General features: G+C 37.2%; 1 long non-coding RNA gene across 1 annotated transcript; it reads left to right on the top strand.

The window, feature by feature from the left end:
* The first annotated feature begins 458 nt into the window (after nt 1-458).
* LOC126928299 (uncharacterized) lies at nt 459-8,381 on the top strand. The gene is made up of 3 exons (XR_007716507.1): nt 459-1,040; nt 3,355-3,535; nt 5,450-8,381. It is a non-coding gene; the product is annotated as an uncharacterized LOC126928299 (long non-coding RNA).
* Nucleotides 8,382-9,560: the final 1,179 nt, after the last annotated feature.

Genomic DNA, 9,560 nt, shown 5'->3' with positions numbered 1-9,560 from the left:
GGTCGTGTTCAATTAATTGAAAGTGATGAAACTGTAATGGGTCACGATAGTCAAATATTAAAAATGGTCTCGTTGGCTACATTTAAAATCTTTACGAGATATATATGCATAGTACGTTGCTACTAGCAACGGGTAGCGATGAGCAATAGAGAACAGTACCTTCCTTATCTCGTCGTGATTATGTACATACCAGTAATGCACAGTACTCGTACTGAATATCTTACAACATCTACATAGATTTTCAGATTTGTTTCGAATATTACCAGCATAACCATGATAGTAGAATTCTGTTACAGTATTAATTCTATAGTGCCGTTATGCATAATACAGCCCTAAAATGTTTCTACAAATATACGAATATTTTCGTCAGCTACTATATTCCAACCATGGCTTATTATGAAAGGAAATATATAACGAAATTACTTGTTTTTTTAGACTAAATTAGTTTAATTTGAATAATTTTAGTAATTGTGTAGGATCGAACAACAACTTATCATTAGCTTCACTCGAGACTTGATTGCACGTAGCAACGTAATTGCGTTGGAACTGAGGGTAGAAAACAATGTCAACCGTTAGACGCGTCTGTCTGGCGAATGTGTAACGCGTGAATAATAGATGGCGGCAATCACGTGAACCCTACTTATAGCTGTTTCGGTTTATATCGTAGCATTCAACCTAGGGTATAACGATAGGGATAATTAGAAGTTCAAAGGCCGGCTGATCAGCCTCATTTTGTTCCATTTTTTAATCAAGCGATGAATCGACAAATTGTACAGATTTCGATGGTTATCACAGTTCTCTGGGAATTTTAAAGCGCGGTTCGTCGAATTTAGTCGGATTGGCTACAGACTCTTTTACGAGCAGCTTGAAACTCGATCTAGTTTCGAGAAAATGAAAAATTCGTTTTATCTCTTTGTTTCCCTGTTCCTTCCTTCCTTCCTCTTTTCTTTGCTTTTTACATTGCGTTAAGACCGGCTAAATAATATTGATTGCCATGGACGTTGGCTGGTTTAAAATCACTGACATCGACGATAACAAAAGTAAGTTTGATGATTATTTATCTGAGCCGGTGTTATTCGACTTGAGCTCTGCACATTTGTTAATATTATTCTAGTAGGGATGAGATACTACAAATTTTAAATAACTTCGATTAAAATTATATTATAAAAATTATATTACATTAACGTTTAGAAGTCAATAAAGTGGAAAGAATTACGCGAGATAATGTAAATATAAATTATATTACAAGGAAACAATACGGCTAGGTAATTTGAAACATTCTGGCTAAAATTGCATTCTTTCAAAGTTAGGACGTACAGTATTTACAAAGTAGATTAAGTATCAAATGGGGTACTTAAGAAAATTTATGTTATCATTCTTTAGTAAACATTTTCAGGTAATAGCCTTCTGCAAAAGCTGCTTTACGTTACGTTAACGTATTCATTATTAATATTAATCATATTGTTCTTATCTCCTAGGGGCATAACAATCCATTTTTATATTGTGTTAAAGCTAAATTTCTATTAGATTGTCGCAAAATTTTCTTTCGTTTTATAAAGAAATGATAGATACACAACATTTTTTGTTTTATGTTATTTTATATTAAATTGGAGAAAGGTGGATCGCACATAATTCAATAAAATAATATAAAGCAAAAAATATCGTACATCTATCATTTCTTTATAAAACGAAAGAAACTTTTCGAACAACCTAATATTTCTCTCCAACGACACTTCTACGATGTTAAAATATTTGATAAAAATATTTGATAAAAATATTAAGAAATTCTAATATTGATTTAAACCTATCGATTTATTTACTTTTCGCTGCCAGAAATTGTTAATTATGATTTCCACTTAAAAGCGTATTTCGTATTATGAGGATAAATGATCAAATTCATCTCTAATATACACGTTAGAGAGTCATTTATAGCTGCAATCCTGTTTACCGCTCATATTCCTGGAACTCGATAATTCACTAGGCGATTGCTTTAACCGTGCAGAATACATCCATAAATAATTAATCGCTATTAATATTCCATCGACTTTTGAAAATCCCTGATGTGATCTATTTCACGTGATGAGAATACGTGTAAAGTGAGGTTATTGCTTGATTATCTTTAGTCGAATAAATCGAGTGATTCAAATTATAATGCGGAAGAAAGTCAAAACTATGTATATTATTTTTTTCAATTTTTATGTATCATTTTATGTATCATTTGACGGAAGGAAATTTGGTAAGTAAGGTTCACCTTTTTTAATGTCAATGATTTTGAGATATGTTATTAAGCTCCAAATTCTAAGCAATCTTCTATATATATAACATACGTATAATAGCCAAAGTTCAACTCCCAAGTATACGCAAAGCTTTTATTTTCAATTTATGCGATACCACTATGTTTCATGAATTTATTTGCTAACGGTATTGAAACAAATAACAAGCAGAGGACGAACTATCCGTGAACTGTTTTGCCAACGAGTACGCTTCCAATATTTTCTGTTTGAGAAAACACACTTGTTGCTGTTGCAACTCCAAATATTTTTACAGCCGACGCTTTTGCCATGAATCATCGGCTAACATATAAAATAAAGAAAAGCCATAGTTGATTGTAATGGAAATTTAGAAAACCTCAAACTCGATATAGAAGGGAAAAATAAAGGAAAGGAAGGGAGAGATAATTGGAAGCTTGGGGCCAGGTTTAATTCACTGAAACCGGGCTGCTTGTGTCATCACGAAACAGAATTGCCAGTACGTCATTTCTGTGCTCCCGTCCTCGTAAAAACGGTTTCACTCGTTAAGAAAAAACGAATAGGCGGTGAAGAGAGAAAAAAGCAGACAGAGAGCGCTTTTAAAAAGCTGACGAAGCGTGCGTTGCCACAACGAGACACACAGTGCTATTTGTCGTTTTAAATTGCGCCGCAACTTGTTTTTGAGATCTTTGCTAGAGACACGTGAAAACACGTTGGAAGTATATTTCTTGTTTTTGTGGAATTTAGCTGGAAAATGAAAAATAACGTAAAACATGTACTTACGACTTACAGAGTAATCGAATGTATACACTATAATAACCAGCGATTTAAGACTTTAAAAGATCGAAAGAAAAGAAAAGAAAAGAAGAAAGATAATATGTTGTGGCAGTCTAACTCGATCTAAGGAAATAGAGAGGGAGGGGGGGGGCAAAGCTTGTTAATCTGGAAAGAATACAAGCATCAATTTCAAGCACTTATAGGGAATCAAGCGGGCTTGTTAAGGTCGTAAGTTGGACAATTATCCCGTGTTAGGTTCAATCAGCTTAGTCTTACACAAAATTGATCTAATCATGTGAAAACAAATGTATTCTGATTTTTGTCGCAGATATTTCTGGTCTACGCATTCCAGTGCCCGCACTACTGACATTAAAACACCTGATTTTCCCATTTACTACAGCGACAAATTTCTTGATCCTTCACAATCATGAAGGACTTGTCTGCGACAATACCTGCAATGATCATCTGTGTGCAGGCTATTTTCATCACTATCTTCCCGTTAGGGGCTGGTAAGTTGATACTGATTAATTATACCATCGAAATTCTATATAATGGCTACAAAAAATATTTGCATCATTACCCTCATTTCCTAACGAAGCGCGTTTTTTTACCAAGTTTTATATTTCATTTCATAGTATCAAATCCCTGTGGTTACACGAAAGTATTAAATGATAGGAAACTTGATATACACGAATTTAATTAATTAATAAGTTAGTCGATATACAGCCATTATTATTTCATGTGAAATATTATAACGTCAAAAACTTAACGTTCTTGTACGTACAGTATTAATCACAAATTGTAAGAATGTTTACTGATAAGCAAAATAGATAATATGGAAAACGCAGACCTATGGAAAGAGAATTCCTGACATTAGACAGGAATACGGGATTGCACGAAATATTTTATGGTATGTCTAACATGGAGAATATATGCGGCGAAGTACGAAAAATTCATCCTGAGATATGTATACGACCTACGCGGTACGGGACGTGTTATAAATGGTTTCCGCCACTCAGCCGTATTTGAATTTGTGAACACGATCGAACAAATGACGCGACAATTATTAATTGCCGTCTCTGCCTTAGTAACGATTCGCGTTGGAACGAGGTCGAATCGTTCCGATTCCACGCGCGATTAACAAATAATTACAGTGGACATCAATTACTTGGATGACCTTCGTCATTTCAGCTTAAAACGATTAATTTGATCAAACCAACCAATTATTTCAGTTAATACAATCTGCACTTTAAATTCGCACGTCTTGTGTATACACACCGGGCCAGAGAAAAGTTTTCATTCGTTCGAGTAGAACCTTCGTAGTCCTTGAGGACGCGTGTCGCTTCTCGTGCACCTAAAGTTTCGCTCAAATTAACCGATTTATTTGAATTCGAGCGAGTGAAAACCTCTTTGTCACCGTGAGTTTGTTACTTAATTGATACTTTTAGATGCCCTTTGCTTTCAATCTCTTACATCCATTCTTAATTAGTCAAGTCGTTTGACTTTTGACAAGTATTTTGAAACCATTTTACTAACACGAACCTACTTTTTTACTTGAGATTATCCGCTATTTTTATTCAAATGTATATGTACGTATATACACTTTTGAATTTTAAACGAACCTTCTATTATACCTATATCCTTTAAGTGCCGTTTCAAGTTTCAAGAGACTTTAACTCGGATAGCTCGACTTGGAGTTCTAACGTATACTGTGAAGCACACTTGCGAAGTAAAACAGCAAACACGATATAAAAACTTTTTCCCCATGTAAGAAATCGAATAATCTATTTCAACGGTGCTTTAATCTCATCGATGAAGCATCGATGCAACGAAGAAGCATCGTGATAGCCGCAATGCGGATCCGTTGAACAAAAATTTCCTGGTACGGTCGTTTTCGTAATGTTATTAACCGTTTTAGTGTCGGATGTTTCAAGACTCCGTATCGGTTTGTGCTATGCAGCGCGATAGCGCTTCGTTTATTTATTTGCCAGGAGTACCGATCGACGCGATCGCGCTGCCCTTTTTCATCCTGTTTTTTTCATCGAAATATACCGTTCGACGTGCTCGCGCTTCATTTCATCGGTTATACTGGAAGCGTTACAACAAACGTTTGCGTGATAACATTCTATAATGCAGGATTTGGTTTTCCGATTCAAGAGGTAATTTTTTATATTGGTTTTTTTTTTTTTTTATTTGGTTTATGATTATTTGAAAAACAAGTAATTACGAGAGGAAACTCTGATATGACTCGCGACGAGCACGCTTGAGCGCGTTGCGAATTAATGATCGTGACCATACATCGTGGCACAATTTACCACGGTACGCGAATAGAGCGATCACGCTGCGTGGCGTTAAAACGGTTAGCGTAACTGCGCGTACGATTGTCGAGTGGCAAAGATATTGACGCTGGTAATCGTTTTCAGTGGCTTTAGGAGAAGATTGTACTGATTTCGAAGGAAAAGCTGTCTCGCATGGAATGACGTATGTGCCGGGACCATCGGTTTGCAACCTCTGCGTCTGCTATCATATGGAGCCAAAATGGTGCCAGGCTATGTTCTGTTCACCTCCTTTTGTAAGTATATGCTCATTCTAAGAGCAACCAGCTTAACACAACCATGAGAAACTAAAGTACACCGTTAACGCTTGCATGCTGGTCGTTAAAACACATGCTGCGCGAATAGGGTACACAGCGATTCATTTAACTCGCCTTGAATTAGTTTTAGAAAGACAAACATGGACAGGGATAATTTTTGTCACGAGCCGTTTAATTTATTCGTTCATTAGAACGAATTAATTTACACCTGCTGAGATCGCGATTGATGTGACAAATTCGAAATCTTGTTCCATATAAATATTTTTAAACAAGCACGTCGTAAGCTTTGTATATTTTTTAATCGCAACGAAACTGTTCAGAGAAATGCTGAAATTATTAATTAGAAAAGGAGATTTCTACGCATCGTTGTAAAAGTGTCAGGGAAAATATTCGTGAAACAGTTACGTTGTTACAAGTTCTACAAGAAGAAATATTGAAAATCAGGTTCCACTTATTCCGTTGCACGTGTAAAAGGTATCTTGCGTTCGCGCAAAAAATCTCTGAAGGATACATGCTTTATAATAATTGGAGTGTCGAAGTTGTTACGCGGATCGGCGTACACGTACCTTTTAATGAAACTAGGTTACTCATTCGTTATTCGTTCCTAATTTTCAGCTTCACGATTTTTACGCAATAAAATTTTATACACCAGTTCGGTTTATAAATGATTCAATTCAAATTTAACAGAATTAAAGTTGAAATAATCATTTGTACTTCATTAAAAGGTTCTTTCAGCATCTCGTTTTAATATTTTTATTGGTAATATTTTGTTAATCGTTATATTTAAATGGAGTTTTTCAAAGGAGAGACATTTTAAGGTAGGAAATGGACATACATTTATAATAAGAATTCAGAAGAAAGAATATTTCATACAGAAAGAATTATTCCGTATGTATAAATAACTACGCTATGAATTTTATATGTATCGGATATTCCTTCTGGTTAATGTATCTGATGTTTTTTCACGCGAGGTAGCGTATATTTGCATCTATATGTCTCTTCGTTTCTCAGTAGTAAAACTTAGCATTCATGCGGCTGATAAGTAGTTACGCATTGACAACGAGAAACATAAAATGAGTAAGAAGCATGAGACATTCTATAAGAAAAATAAAGTTGTTTTTATCTTTCATTGCATATTCGTCAGAATATTGTTAATAAATATTTAATTTAAGATTTCAGTTGAAATAAATACATAGGATTAGACATTTATTTATATATGTATCTATGAACGCATTTGACATAAAATTTTGATAACGACTAAAATTATATATTCTGATATTAAATTAATTTAATGAGAATAAAAAACTAACTTTTTTAAACAAGATTTTGTATAAAGTTATATTTATTAGGAAAAGTTCGTTCATCCCTTTATAATATCATAGGATTAGACTCATAGCTGTGTAAATCATTTCATGGAATAGTATATGTGTGCCTGTGTGTTCTAAGTTTTTATCATAAAAATGCTAAATGTACTAGGAGATGTTTTTAAAAATTCATAAATTTTTCTTCATCAAACATATCAATCGTTATATTGAATAGTTAATTATCTTTTATTTGTTTCGAGCTGCACATTGATTGAGACATTCGTGTTGGTTATAATTGCGAATTTAACGCAGTTAAACGAAGTTGTTTGAATCCCTTGCGAGCATGTAAATATATCGTCGAATTAATAGGTCAATTACTTGAGGTTGGAATTGAATGAAAGGGAAAGGTGGAGGAGAAGTCTTGCGTTTGAATGCGGGACACTTTTAAAGCCCACAGTTCGCTGAAATTGCCAGAGAATTCAATTAAATGGCGAATTAAACCATTGAACTGAATCTGTTTCCAATCGCGAGCTTAGAAGTTCTATCCTTTGAATTTTTATATCAGTCAACTTTCTTTTTGTACGTACGGTAACGAATATAATTCATGAATTAATGAAGTATGTAATTGGATGAAAGTTCTTCTTCCTGGATTCAGTTTAGACTAAGAAAAATTATATAATAACGAAATTATCAACTTAAAATTGATAGAGTGTATAGCTTCTTTTTTTTTTTTTTTTTTTTTTTTTGCGTGAGGAGGGGAAAATGCTGTTACGCATACCCAGTGATGCGGATCACTGGGTTATGTGGGACTCGGGCGGATGTTGTTGCCATACCCACTAAAAACCCCTCCTCCTTTTTCCTTTGCTTTGAGGACAGACAACCCCGGTAAAACCTGTCGGCAGTCATCAGGTTGTCCTTTCATGCCCCGTTGTATCTTCTTCTTCGGGCAGTTATTCTGTATATTCTGTATTGCTCTCGTCATCTTCTCAGCTAGTTCGGAATACTGGGCTGATCTCCTTCTGTGGTTCTTTGTTGTCTTGTATCTCTGCCTTCACTGCTCCGAGTAGTTGTTGTTGCTCTCGTTCTCCTCCTTGCCTCCTTCAAGGCCTTCGTTGTCACCCTCCTGTGAGACATGACGGTCTTGCGAAATTGCCTGAATTTATCCCAGCTCTCGTTCTTGGCGGTCACCGTGGCGATCAGATTGTCCACGTCTATCTTCTCGCCAAGAGCGTTCTCCAGCTCAATCCTTCTGTCCGTTCACTTCGGGCACGTGAAGAGGGCGTGCTCTGCATCGTCGTTAGGGTCTCCACAGTCGAGACAGTTGCTGTCGCTGCTCTTGCCAATCCTCTTTCTATAGACACCAAAACTCCTGTAGAGGTGGCCGTGTGTGCGTTATATATTTATTGGACGTGCGTGATAGTTGTAGTAGTTGGGCCTGGTCCGCTGTAGATGTCGCTGCCGTCGTCCGACACTAGTTAGTGTCGAGTGGTGGTATTTGGCTTGTCGAGTGCCGCCACACTCCCATGCCCGGTTAACAGCTGCATGGTGTGATGATCGATGTCCATCTTCTTTTTGGTAAATAGCAGCGCACTCGGTATTAATTTCCTTGCGCCTCCAGTTCCTCCTTCAGCTCGTTGCCGTCATCCGCGCCGATCCTGGTCTTATGGATCTTGTTCCTCTCGTAAGTCTCTCCGAGCATCTTTATCTTTATGTAGATCGGGAGATTCCCGGTCAACGTGCAAAGTGCCGCGTGGGAGACGGTACGCTATGCCGTCGTTGTTATGCACAGGGCCGTTCGTTGTGCCCGTTTCAGCTTCTTCCTGTTCTTATCGGTATTCGCTAAGCTAATTCTTCTTTCTGAACCCATACTGCCTCCGATGGAACGGGTCCGTTCCGATGCATCTCTCGATGATCTTCTTAAAGCATTTTTCCCAGATCTTGCTCATGGCTGGGAGTATGCTTATCGGCCGGTACGCGATCCTTTCCCGGCTTCCTTAGCAGTATTACTCTGGCCGTCTTCCAGCAGTCTGGTTCCAGCTTGCTTCCAGCTCCTGCTTCCAGCAGTCCAGGAGTCTTCCATCGACTCCTGCAGCCTTCTTGGTGTTCATTCTTCCGGCGGCATCGACGACATCGCCTTCGCCGATGACGACGCTGAAGCTGATGCCTTCTTCTTCTTCGGTCTCTGCCTCTTCGCGGCCCTCGTAATGGGAGGGTCCGTGTCCCATGGTGAATAGCCTCTGTAGGACTGCTTCCACCATGTCGATCGGCATGTCGTTGCTTGATTTCTTGCTTTTGCATCTCTTCATGACTGTGCGATAGGGTTTGCCTTCTTGCTTTTCTGTATGGATGGAAACGCGTTCGAAAAGTAGAACGGAGTAATTAGCGATGCACGATCCCAGGCTGTTGAATATTTTTCCATCGGGAGAAGTCAGGTCGGGCGATACAAGATTTATATGCTCGTTCTGCCAGTTATTTCAACGTCTGTTACGCGATAGAAAATGAACATAAATGAATAATAAATGTATTACAGCCATAAAGATTGCTTGATGTACGCCACCGTTTTTCCCCTATTTCTCCGATACAATTTTCCTTTTTTTTTTCTTTGCGAAACATTTTACTAATCGCGAGAAATTGTAT

This window comes from Bombus affinis, unplaced genomic scaffold (assembly GCF_024516045.1).
Source record: "Bombus affinis isolate iyBomAffi1 unplaced genomic scaffold, iyBomAffi1.2 ctg00000826.1, whole genome shotgun sequence".
Classification (NCBI taxonomy): Eukaryota; Metazoa; Arthropoda; class Insecta; order Hymenoptera; family Apidae; genus Bombus; species Bombus affinis.
Note: the sequence above shows the minus strand (reverse complement) of the source record. Positions and strands in the feature narration are given on the sequence as shown.